At 38.7% G+C, this 13,381-nt stretch overlaps 1 long non-coding RNA gene across 1 annotated transcript in view; it reads right to left on the bottom strand.

Annotated features, from left to right (window-relative positions):
- The window catches only part of LOC135421808 (uncharacterized), an 87,202-nt gene that overhangs the window by 5,619 nt on the left and 68,202 nt on the right, over positions 1-13,381 (bottom strand). The window contains exons 2-3 of the long non-coding RNA XR_010434208.1: positions 6,153-6,213; positions 3,814-3,910 (exon numbers count right to left, since the gene is read on the bottom strand). This is a non-coding gene — a long non-coding RNA (uncharacterized LOC135421808). The remainder of the gene's footprint in view (positions 1-3,813; positions 3,911-6,152; positions 6,214-13,381) is intronic.

The following is a 13,381-nucleotide window of genomic DNA, read 5'->3' on the forward strand; positions in this document are numbered from 1 at the left end:
CCCACCAACCTTCTCTGTGCCCTCAGACAAACATCTTTATCTCTTGTGCCTGTTGCCACAGGGGCTTTTTCTGCCCTGCCTGGACAACTTTAAAAGACTTCTGCCAAAACATTTTCCTCCGTGTTCATAGAAACACCTGATGCACACCTGCCCAACCCTGACTGGTGTCTTTAAACATTAAAGAAATACAAATAAATAGTAAAAAATAGTTAAATGAGATTAAAGATGTGAAATCACTCTAACACTGTGTAGGGAGTTGTTCTTTACAGTGGTGCACTGTATTGTATAAATACAGTAGATATCATTATCTAATGAAAGTTTCCACACTGTGGGTTTAAAGATAATTAAAGACCAAGATTTTCTCTAAGGACAATTATTTCAGGATTAAATTCACATAAAGCTTTTTTTTTTAAGTATTTTCCCTTTCTACACAAAATTTGAAGGCAGCATACATTTCTCTGAGATTTCAACAGCAGGTTTAAATAGACTTTGGGAGCCTCCAAAAGGCCTCCAGTCCATGGAACATCAGTTAAAAATATACATCCCAATGATTTCTATGTATGTGATAAATCTGACACAGTCTTAAGCCCATTGGACTAACTGCATGTGCAGTGTTAATAATGAGTGAAATAGAGTGCTCAAGGCAAGAAATGGGAAAAAGACTTCAGGATTTAAAGCTTGGAATGATAAAGGTAAAAACTCTGAGCCAGGAAAAACACTGTTCCCTAAGTTTACACATAAAATATTTTATACACTGAGGTTTATGTGTCTGCCCAGCCTGTATCTTCTAAACAAGCACCCAAGTTCAGGGAGAACATTAATAAATCTTTTAGCAAATACATATTAGCAGGAAAACTGAGCAGGTTTTGGACATAGAAGTCCTTTTTTATGCTCAACCATGAGGAGATGGTTTATGTACCTGTATGACCTCAAAAGTCCCCTTCAGGCTCCATGACAGTGACTCTGTGACTCTCCAATACAGCTCCATGGACAGCAAAATCTCTTACAGCTTGTCAGGTAAATGTTTTTATATTAGTTGGATGGAATCTTCACATTTCTACAGCACAGCTTTGGAAAAGTGCTTATTATGGTGAAAGAGATCATTCAGTTCAATTTATGTTAAATTTTCTGGACAAGAATTTTATGTATTTTATGGTCTTGTTAGGAAGGAATGTTGACTAATTTCCACCAAGAGTTAACAGATGTGCCATAGCCACACCTCTGTTGTTGTTTTTTCCCTGACATATATGAATTTAAACAACAACAAAAAAAAAGACATAAAATAGAACACTACAAGAAGAAAACATTTCTTTTTTTATGATAAAACTGACATGTACAGCATTTGTTATTTCTGCATTGTCTTCATCAGTCTGAGCTTGTCACATGTATTTTAATACATGATTTATGGTTATAAATTCATTTTCCATTCTCATTTATAATATGGTGTCACATTTTATCACAAGTGCATTTAATCATCTCCTGTCTGCATACTAGTGGTTACAAATATGATACCTGTGTAGACCCAGCAACCAGTGGCTGTAACTGTCTCTGACTGCAACGCTTGAGCGCTTTGAAAAGTGCTGATAAATAGAGAAGTTCAGATATTTTTATGTGTCTGTCCCAATTTTAATAGCCAAGCTAAAATTCCCCAGATTCACTAAGAAACTGGGTTCTTTTTCCCACTTGAAAATTTTTTTGCATGTACTTATCTGTCCCCAAAACACCGCCAGTGCAAAAAATTAAACAGGCACAAACATTTTAAGAATTGATACCAAAAAAGCAAAGATAAAAAGACTGTTGGTTATAAAAGAGAAGCAGGATCAGGAAAAAGAAAAGCGATATCTATCCAAATTTAGAATAATTAAAAAAAAATAGGAATAAAGTCAGTGGTTTGCTTTAAATGTGTTGGCCAAATTCTGCTATGCAGTGAATGTGAGCACATGTTTAAATTTAGGACATTTTCAAGGCACAACTGAACCCCCAGATACTACCATTTAAATTCAGCATATCAGCACAGCCTTTTAATTAATTTTTCTGAGGAAAGCAATCCTCAGTCTTATTTGTTCCATGTCTTTAACTTAGACCTATGCCAATTTTTTTTTAGTTTATCTAAAAGTAGTTTCTGAATAAACTTAAGCAATTTTCACAGACACACACACAAAAGCTTTAAATTCCTACAATAATCTCTACATTGCTATAATTTAGGGTAACTTATTTGAAGCTGTCAATACCAACAGACTTATTGTATTATTAGGCAGAGAAATTGAGCCTTCAAGAACTAGGCTTGTGAGTATTTTTAGTTGTACTTCTAATTGACTGTTTGACACTTTTTGTGCATTCTGTCCCGAGCAAAGTAATTTGCCATACTCTGAACCAGACAAGCGTGTGCAGCTGACAAGCCAAAAATCTTGTGCTGTCACTTATGTGATATGGATGGAGCTTCCTGCAAAATTACTGAAAAATAAATGTTTCTGAGTAGGGAGGAAGATAAATATAGTTCTTATCTGTCAGAAACTGCTAGGTTATGCATTTTACTGTAACCTCTAAAACAGAACCCTTTCAAAATACCTTATAAATCCAAATGCAGGAATGCATATTCCAAGTGTGTGCAGAAAGCTTACAATTAACAAAGTTCACAAAGTGCACAAAGTTCAGCCGTGAGCAGGCAAAATTCAAACTGCAAGTAGAGAGTGTTGCCCGAATTCTGAGCTCCAGCTGTGAGGAATTAAGTGTTCTGTACTTTGAAAACTATTGCAAGATCATCTGAGAGTCAATTCTATAAAATACGTCTGATGATTTGTGCATTTGCATTTCTGCAGAGACTGAGGGAGGTGATTCTGCCCCTCTGCCCCCTCAGGTGAGCCCCCCCTGCAGAGCTGCTCCAGCCCTGGGGAACAGCACAGCAGGACATGGAGCTGCTGGAGAGAGTCCAGAGGAGGCACCAAGAGGATGAGAGGGATGGAGCAGCTCTGCTGGGAGAGTTGGGATTGTTCAGCCTGCAGAAGAGAAGCTTTGGGGTGATCTAATTGTGGCCTTGCAGTGCCTGAAGGGGCCTGCAAGGAGCATGGAGAGAGACTATGGACAAGGGCCTGGATGGACAGGACAGGGGGGAATGGCTTCCCACTGCCAGAGGGAAGGGATAGATGGGATATTGGGAAGGAATTCCTCCCTGTGAGGGTGGGGAGGCCCTGGCACAGGCTGCCCAGAGAAGCTGTGGCTGCCCCATCCCTGGAAGTGTCCAAGGCCAGGTTGGACGGGGCTTGGAGCAACCTGGGCTGGTGGAAGGTGTCCCTGCCCATGGCAGGGGGTGGGACTGGATGAGCTTTAAGGTCCCTTCCAACTTAGGCCATTTTGTGATTCTATGATATTGATTATTATAAATGTAATTGTGGGTCAGGCTAGAAAGTGGATATGTGTATTCACTGTGCTGCTTACAAGACTTTTGTCAAAGCTTTCAGTTTCAAAAAAATAAAACAGAATCCTCAAATGCATGAGTCCTTTGTTGAGAAAAGCCATATACTAAGGCAGAAAATCTCTACTAAAGGAAAAGAGGTTCTGAATATGAACAGTTCTATTTTCTTTACCAGGATATCAAAAGCAAAACAGAGCAAATGTCATAACAGCATCATCTGAATGGAGGAAGATTAATATAGTTCCATTTTTTCAGAGGGATAAACTTTTGCTACTGTAATTAGCCATATAGTCTATCTGCCTGGGAAAAGTCCACTTCCCAAGAAGCTGTTCCTAATTCACTGGACTGCAGGTCAGTTTTGAAGACCTTCACCATGACAAGTTAATAGTTGCTTTGCTTACCTAAATAGATGGAGTTTTATATCTCTCACTAAAATCTTCCCTTTGCCTCCAAGCATTTCTGTGTCTCTTTTCTCTTTAATCTGCATTTCTTTAACAACTGGGAAAAATATTAATGTGTAATATTCTCCTGTAAGTCTCACCAGCGACACACAACTTGTTAGTAATCAAGCCTTATGTTCTGTCATGAATACCCAGTGGGTTTCAGAGGGGTGTAAACAGACTCAAAAGGCTTGGTTTCCATCTCAGTTTCTACACAGGATTAGAGTGAGAACAGGTCTTTTTGTGTTGTTATTGCTGGGCCCTAAAAATAGTCCAGCTTGACCCCATTGCAACTTGAATAATGTGCAATTTTTCCAAGCCAGGCAGCTTTGCCAACAGTGAGAACTTTCCTCTGTCAAAGATCATCATCCAGTTTTAAAACAACAACTTTTAGCTCTTTTCAAAGAAAAAACCTGTGACTCTCTTTGGTACAATAAACCAAACCCTTTCATAACCATTTCTCTTTGGAAATTGCTTCACCATGTTGCCAATTGTCTACTATGAAGGGAATTTGGGATTTTAGGGCATTGTCCTCTAGCAGAATTTTCATGCAAAAATATTGGCAAGTCCTTTGCAGATTTGTAGGTGTAAGCAACTGAAAACAGAACCCTTCATACCAAAGCTGGCAACTCTAACAAGCAGCAATACCAGCCCCATCTTTAAGGATTATGTCAATTTAAATAATGCACAAAAATTAAAAGGCACTTTCTTTTTTTTGGAAGCTTTTTACACCATCTAAAAGTGTGAGAGATCGTTCATGTGACACTGTTCTTGAAGAAAAATTGAACTTTTAATTATGCATGATTCACAATGTGCTACTCATATCTGTTTGTCTTTATTTGTACTGCTTCTTTGGGATTCCTCAATGTCAGCAATGCAAAGAGATTTGTATTCAGAATAAAGGGCATAAAGACTAATCTCAGTTTTTACCATAACTGAGTTTATTCGTGTGTGCATAATGAAGGAGGCTGTGCATGATGAATCATGTATCACAGCTATTATCTACCCTAAATATAGAGGAAAGATAACTGGCAGTTCTAGCAAAGGTTGGTTGATACTAGTTAACAAGTCCTGGCTTTTAAAGATCATTCTAAAGCATCATTTAAGAAACATACATTCCACTTTTGGGCCAAGAGAAGAACTACACAACCTCTTACCCCCAAAAACTAGAGGTAAGTGCTTTCTCCATCATGCCTTTTGTGTACTACATTATTGCACTGTAGAGTATCCTCAGGAATAAAAGCATTATCTCACTTTTGAGATACCTGCTCTTTTAAGATACCTGCTTTTCCTTAATCTAGTTACACTATTTCAAAAGTGTCTTATGGAAAACTTTGGTGTCTTTTCCTGTAAGAAAAGCACTTGTAATGAAAGGGATTTTTTAAATTAAAAAATTTGAGTTCATAGTTTCAGTTTGACAATTCCTGACCGGCATCCTTGTTTGTTTTCATGTAGCTGATCTCTATGATCTTCTCAAAGCTCAGTCCATTCTTCAGTCCTGAAGGCTAAATCTAATTGGCCATGGCTCTCACATTGCTATAGATCAAGTGATTCACTTTAAATTGCTCCTAAGTTGGTTGTGCATGGAGGATACTTGAATCTGCTGCAAAAGTTTCCAGATCTGCAGCTCTGTGAATTGGCAGCAGGAATGAGGAGGTGTCAGGTTGTGAGAACTTTTGATGATGAGATGCTGAATCAGAGTCCCTGATCACAGTTCAGTCAGCCCAATTAATGTCATTGATTAGGAGAAAACCAGCTCATCCACTTATTAAAAATCTTCTCTTACCTCCTTGTTTCATGACAGATCTTTAATTTTTCCTTTCTACCGCTTTTATTTGTTGCCTTCCTGACCCTGATTACTACTGGAGTGTGTCCACTGTCAGAGCAACCTCACTGAAAATGCCTCTTTGCTCCATATTTCCAACTGTCTGACCTCTGAGGAATAATCCTCCCAAATTATTCTACTGCCCACAGGGACATATCTGACTGCAGATGGACAAGACAATTCCAGAGATGCATATCATGCACACTGTGAGGTTGAAGGTGTTCAGGGCAGGCTCACCAGGTTCAGGAGTACAGAAATGGACCCAGGATTTTCATGGATAGATAAAGATTATTATGAATTGCAGCTACTTCACTGAGGCTGCAGGGAACAGATCACTGTGCTCACACCTCACCTGTCCTGAGACACAAGAAAGCACATCAGAGCACATCCCAGGAGAGAACTCGGAATACATTTAATAAAAGTCCTCAAATCAAATCATTTTTAGAATGAAATGATCAGTAAGGACTGGCCTTACCCTGACTTGGATCCGTGGATAGAAACTCCAGTGGGGAAGAGGAGACCTCACACTCTTCTTTCTACAGCAAAGCAGACAAGCACATTTCTGTCCCTCACAACACGCTGGGATGTGGCACTCAGGGCTCTGGGCTGGGTGACAGGGTGGGATCAGTCACAGGTTGGATGATCTTGGAGGTTTTTCATAGAATCTCAGTGATTCTATGATTCTATGCCCTTAAATATATATTAGTAATATGCAGCCAGGGCTTTTAGTACTATAATTATGATGTGCAGAAGCTTTTCAGCATCACCAAGTGCCAGTGTGATTCCTGGAGGTTTGGTGTATCTCCTCATTTGGGTAAGAACAAAATCCATCAGCTTCCTGTAGACCTGGTTAGTGCTGCTCAGAGTGGAAAAGGAAACAACACAAGTGTCAGTGGAAAGGAGATGGAACCTGCATCTGATGGATCTATATTTTTTAAAAAATAACAGAGTGAAACAGGTTGCCCAGAGAAGCTGTGGCTGCCCCATCCCTGGCAGTGTCCAAGGTCTGGTTGGATGGGGCAGGAGCAACCTGGGCTAGTGGAAGGTGTCCCTGCCCATGGCAGGGGGTAGAACTGGGTGATCTTTCAGGTCCCCTCCAGCCCATGAACCATTCTGTTATTTGTGTTAGTGCTGAGCCCTGAGTTTGTGCTTAAACTGCGTAGCTCGAAGGGACATGGAAATTATTGTTTGTGTTACATCATGTCAGTTTGTAAATAACCCAAGACTGTAAATATCAATTATTTCAGAGTGTTTCACTCCAGTTGGAGATTTACTGGCACACCTTGCTGCCTGTTACCTTGAGGGCGAGGAGGAGAGAACAGGAAGGGGATATTAAACACACAACTCACACCTGCTTTATGTCTGGCCCATCATCCGTTTTATGAATGATCAATACTTTGAGACACACACATCTGTGACAGAACAGTACTGAAGGAAATCCTAGAGAGGTAGGATTTTCCACCACCATTTTATTAGTGAAGATCACAGAAGTCCTTCCTCTAATTAAATTCTGTACACATACTCAACATAAATGAGTGGAGATAATCACATCTAGATGTGAAGTCTCATGATCAGCCCTGTTTGTTTAGAATCATCAGACACTGGTCTGTGTTTAAAGGGCAGTGGAGAAAGGACAGTGGCCTTCCCCCCCATTTCAGAAAGAACAGTCCAAGGAGATCTGAAATACCAATGCAGTGGATATCAGAATATTAAGTATAATACTGTTAGGAAGGTATGATATAAAGTCATACATTTTTAAATACTGTTCTTTAATTATTACTGTAGGTTCAAAGCAATAGGTTTCAAGGACAAAGCAATGACTTAAGCTGTGAAATCCTGTAAATGGATCAGGGTACATATACCATTTGTTTTTCAAAGCCCCTGAATAAGCAATTACAGGAAATTCAATTCCAAATTGAATTTAGACTAAGAAGTATGCTTGAGCCACAGAAATTTCTCGGAGCTCAGACCAAAACCAAAGCATACTGAATTTAAACAATCTTATTAATATGGGGAATAATTTATACGGGGAAAATAAAAGTAGGGTGTGGGGTTTTTTCTTTTGGAAAATGATGAGCATTGTATATTTAGAGTACAAATATTAAAAGATAAAGAAAAGTTCTGAAAGAAAATCTAGACTATTCTCTGTCCCATGGAAAGACCAACGGTCTTGAAACTATTTCTGAGGTAAGTATGGTTAATTTATTCTTAGAAGAGCTGGCATTCTGTAACAGTCTGAGACAATTTCTCCAGTAAAACTTCACTTGAAGGATTTTTTCCTAATATCCTGCTTAACTTTCTACATCGTCACTCTCAGTGAATCTCCCCAGTTAGATAGTGAGCCACTGAAAAATACTTCCTGGATATGATTCTCTAAGGTACTTCATAACAATTTCTTCTAGAGAGTATATTTAGCTTCTAATGAGAATATCCTGCTGTTAGATAAAGATATATACAATACCTAGTACCTCACACATATCAATAAAACACCTAGTATAAGATGAGGAAATGGTGGTGTTGACATGATTTTTTTCATGATTCTGTTCTATCAATGTTCTCACTGCTTTTTTGTGTTTATAAAAAGTTTGTTTCATTTTAGTTCTACCTAATTCATAAGCCCAGCCTCTCATTTTCTCCTCTTTCTTCAAATAGCTAAATATGCTTCCCATTTTGCACTTGTTTGGACCTTTAGCCATCTCTGTTTCAAGGATCCCCTCTGATGACTCAAAGAGCTTCAATCAATTCTCTCCAGCAGTTTAAGTGAATTTCTTCCAGACCAGCTGATGTGTAAGCATCTGACTTACAAAGAAGTCCCTGGTCTGATCTTGCCCTGTACTATCACCAGTTCTTTTTCCTTTGACACTAATGTTAGTTCCTTTAAAATTATCACAGCAGAGCTTTATAGTTAAAACTGATGCAGAAGAGATATTAACACTCTGACCTTCTAAAAACATCAGCTATCATTTATTTTCCTTCTCATCTGAGGAGCAGATCAGCTCTTTTTCTTCATTTTTCTTTTATTAATAATGTACTTACAGAATCCTGCCTTTTATTCTTTATGTGCCTTGTGAGTTGTATCAGGTCTTTTGATGGTTTGCTTATATTTCTGTGCTATTTTTTCATATTTAAACTCTTAATACTTTGACTCTTTTTCTATTTTCTATTTTCTATAGGCTTCTTTTTCATGATGAAATCATTGAAGAATTCATTATTTAGCCAGCTTGGTGTGTCACTAATCTTCCTGTGCCTTCTTTTTTTAGGATGGCTTTTGCTAGTCTTAATATTTCTTCCTTAAGGAACTGCCAACACTTCCAGAATCCCTTTTCCCCTTAGACACCAGATTTTACCTAGTGATCTTCTGAGCTTACTGAAACTTCAGTTCTATTTTATTTATTCACTATTCTTCTCTTTCTTTTCAAAAACTCATGTATTAAACAACTTTTTCCTCGTTCAGGTGTGGTCCATAGAGTCTACTAATTCCTTTGATCATGCAGCCAATCATGGCAACAAATGAAATCAAAACAAATGTTGCATCACACAATATTTTGTGATTATCTTCCATTAGAATTTTACATCTTTGTACAGTTTGCAGGATGTTTTTGGCTGCTCATGGCAGGATAATGTGTCTAATCAATAAGAACGGTCCCACAGCATCTCATTTGTAAGGACTACAGTGGTGAATGTGCTTTATCCATGAAAACCCCCAAAAGCAAAAGTTTTTAAGATTGATGAGGCTGGGATGAACTACAAGATCAAAAGCATCAGCCCTTCTAGTTTCATATTTCTCATGGAAAGACTTGTAAAGGACAGAATCTCCCATAAACTGTTACCAGAGAGACATGTGTACCCTGCCAGAGCTGACAAATTCCTCTGTGCAGTTATTTGATGTTCCTGCTTATTATATCAGATTTTCTAAATCATAGGCACTCCTTGTGTTTAGTTACCACCACAGTGTTGATTTAGGCATGAACAGCACAAGAGAAGAGCAACTCAATCCACTGATTTTAAGCCATGAACCCTATAAAATAGGTGTTTTCTATCTGGAACAAGTGAATGATGGGCAAAGCAATTAAAATATGCAAATGCTACAGTCTATGATTACAGTAAACAGTTATTTAAGACTGTCACTGTAAAAAGGTACCAAAATAATAGCAGTTCACTTGTCTTTTTGTAAAATTAAGTTGTTCTGCAGTAAATCGACAGAACCCATAACTGATACATTTTTAATAGAAGTTGTAAATGTAGCACAAAAACTAAATAGTGCCTTCTCAGTTGAACTGTGACTTTAGTACCACAAATGCCACTTAATGTTGTAAATGTTAATAGGAAAGTCTTGGCTGTAGAGCTGCTTTTCCTTCTGTGCTAAAGAACTCCAACATTAGAACTCAATTAGTAGTGACACTCATATAAACTCATTTGCTCTCACCAGCATGCCCCTCTCTGCACACTAAATGACACTGTCATGAGGAAATACTCCACATGTTGATGAAGTTCCTGGGGTGGAATTTCTTTGAAGAGAAGAAATTAGGGAGGAGTTTTAACTGTATCTTTTTGTTAGATAAAGAACACAGTAATAATGGTGGAAATAAAGTATGAAATCAAAAATATTCCCGTGTATTTAATGTGATAAATATATTCTATTCACAGTATCACCTGATTATTTTTTTTCCTGCTGTATGCAGCTTTAATTTTTCTCCCCTCTTTTTAGAACATTTAAGCATAGTTTGGATCAGGCCAATAATTATTAAGAAAATAATCCTCAGAAGAAAATCATTGCTGTTTTAACAAACTCTCATTTAAGCAACTCAATCAGTAAAATTTACATCCCAAATGCTGGGTAATTACAGTACTTCTCTCAGAATAGACTGATAAGTATGTACAGTGTACTAAACAACTAATAACCCACTTTGAGAATGAGAACATAGTCATTTTAGCATTATCAATAATCAACCACCTCTCAGAAAGGGAAGAAACTGCCTGTTATCAACATTATAATCTTCTTGGAGAAGAACCAGAAATGCTGAGGATGATTCACCAGAACAACCCCTTCCCACCTTCTTCTTCAGAACAACTGGCCCCCTCCACCTGAACACCCAGAGGGCCCCTGGAAGGGTCAGCAGAGCAGCAGGGGAGGGGAGTTTGCAATCCATCAGTGTTAGCTGCAGAATCATTGAGAATCAGACTCTGCATTAGCATAAAAATGTTAATATCCCTGCAGCTAGACTAATAACAACTCTTAGACTGCTAATTCTTGAGTTAGACCATGAATAAATTCTTGTCTCTCTGCACCCTCAGCCTACACAAGGTGCCCCCAGCCTTTGAGGGCCACTGTGCCACAGTTACGGGCTCCCAAAGGCACCTGAGGTTACTCTGCAGGGTTCCAGCAGGGGCTCGGGGGCCACTGGAGAGGAAGAGGGTTCAAGAAGCTGTGCTGGAACTTGAGATTTGGGGTCACAGCTGTACAGGACCAGGGCTTGCTCTGTGGAACCCGAGTGCGGGTTTTTAGATTTTGTATCGTGCTGATGTTTGGAAAATCAGTGTCGCACTCAGAAGAAAGTCCCACGGACAGTGAGGTGAGGGGAGCTGAGGTTTTGGGAGTCATGGGTTAAGACTTGAATAGTTCAAAGGGCAGGAGTATAAAACTACAGTAGGTGCAAAAGCAGGAGAGGCTCTTACTGATTCTGAGAGCTGATTCTCCACAGAGTTAGGGTTATAAAGTTAATGAGTTTCAAAGAATATTCTGAGTGAGGAGGAACCCACAAGGATCATCAAGTTGTTAGCACTCTTTTATTTTACTTCGGTATCTGGAAGGTGTGTAGCAAAAGAGGTAACAAAAATCCGTGTTTTGTTATGTGTAAAGCATCCAAGAATTAAATCATCTTGTTGCCTTTAAAAGAGATTTCCTATGTACAGCTCCCCAACCCAGGGAAATCAAACTTTTCCAAGCTGCACTGTCTCTGTTTCACTAATCTAAAAATGACATTAGACTAAACTAGATGTTGAATGAGGTAAAGTGAAAGTGGTTTAAAGTGCAAAGGCTATCAAAATGTCGAGTGTTGTGAAAGAGAACAGGCTCTGGATATCTCAAGTGGGGAGACAAAATGAAGTATTTATGCATGGAAGTTTAATTACCACATCTCTGAACTTCTGAAAACTTGTTTTCTCAAAGATGATTATTCCCTGGTAAAAGCTCTTTCAGATGTGTGCACATGTGTACATCTTTAAAAATAATGTTGGGGTTTTTTTTAGGGTTTTTGTGGTTATAGTTCATCAAAGCAGACAGCAGGAAAAAAATGGATATCAAAAGAAGGAATGAGACAAGTTAATAATATAAATTTGTAAAGGGGGGAAAAAAAGATAGGCCATATCCTCAGGTATATAAACTACTACTGAATGTGGCTTCCACCAAACTAGGCCAATTAACACAGCTGAGAATCTGCATCAGAGATTAGAGCAAAAATACATCACGTAGCACAGTGGAAATTTTTCTTATTCTACTGCAACAATTACTGGTAAATAGCTAATTATCTTGTTAAAAATCTTTCCTGTAATGGGTACTAAATTTGCCTTCAGCTTGAGAAGCAAATGCAACTAATAATTACTGCAAAGCAACCAGCTCCAATACCTGGAACCTAAATTAAAGGAAAAGGACCACCTGGCACCAGCAGGAATATCACTGTTTCAGAGTCATGCACTGCTAATGCTACTAAAGAAAGGAGAGTTTAAAACATAAGAGGGAAAGAAAGGAAATGTTACTTGCTTTTGTTGCATGAAAACATAAAATATTCAGCAAACTCATCTTCAAAATGTAACTGGCTCCTCGTTCAGACTCTTTTTGTGGACTGGTTAAAAAAATGATACATAAATTGGGAAGCCATCCAGGTTTCTCAATGAAATCCATAGTTTCCATTTCCAAGCGTGGGATTCAAATATCACAACCTCACTTTACAACATCAGTGAAGAGCCATTCTCCAGTGAGTTGGGGTCTTAAAGGGTTAGAAGTTTTTTGAGCATCAGTATAAATTAAAAAAGGGTTTGCCCCCCAACTTGAAGCAAATCTGTTATACACTGGCTTGGATGTTGGACTCCTCTAGCAATGCAATTAGGTGTGAGTGCAAGGTACAAGAGAGGAAATTCTTTGGAAAATTAACAATTTTTTGGAAAATTTTGGAAAATAAACCATTTTCTTGTGCAGCCAAACATAGAGCAGCAGGAACACACCTGCCCTCAGCGGGACATATTGATGTCCTGCAAACAAGAGATAATAAGTTGTTTTAAACAGTGTCATCCACTGAGCTGCAGCAGCCTCTTTGGTCACACTGGGCAAAGAGGAAATGTTCTGTGGCAATAAATGCACCAAGACCAGCTATTCATTCTGACTTTCATTTTTGAGTTATATATCACACTCCTTTATAGCCATGATTCCAGTGCACTAAAACACTACAAGCCTCGAACAGTTAATAACAGCAGGAAATAATAAAGCTTATTCAAGTTTTAGAATGTCATTCTCAAGTTTTAGAATGTCATTCTGAGCATGAGGAAGAACTTCTTTGCGTGCAGTGCCCCAGCACTGAACAGGTTGCTCAGAGGGGGTGTGGAGTCTCCTCACTGGAGATATTCCAGAGCTGTCTGGATGCAATCCTGTGCCCTGTGCTCTGGGATGGCCCTGCTGGAGCAGGGGGGTGGGACCAGATGAGACATTGT

Source organism: Pseudopipra pipra, chromosome 14, assembly GCF_036250125.1.
Source record: "Pseudopipra pipra isolate bDixPip1 chromosome 14, bDixPip1.hap1, whole genome shotgun sequence".
Lineage (NCBI taxonomy): Eukaryota > Metazoa > Chordata > Aves > Passeriformes > Pipridae > Pseudopipra > Pseudopipra pipra.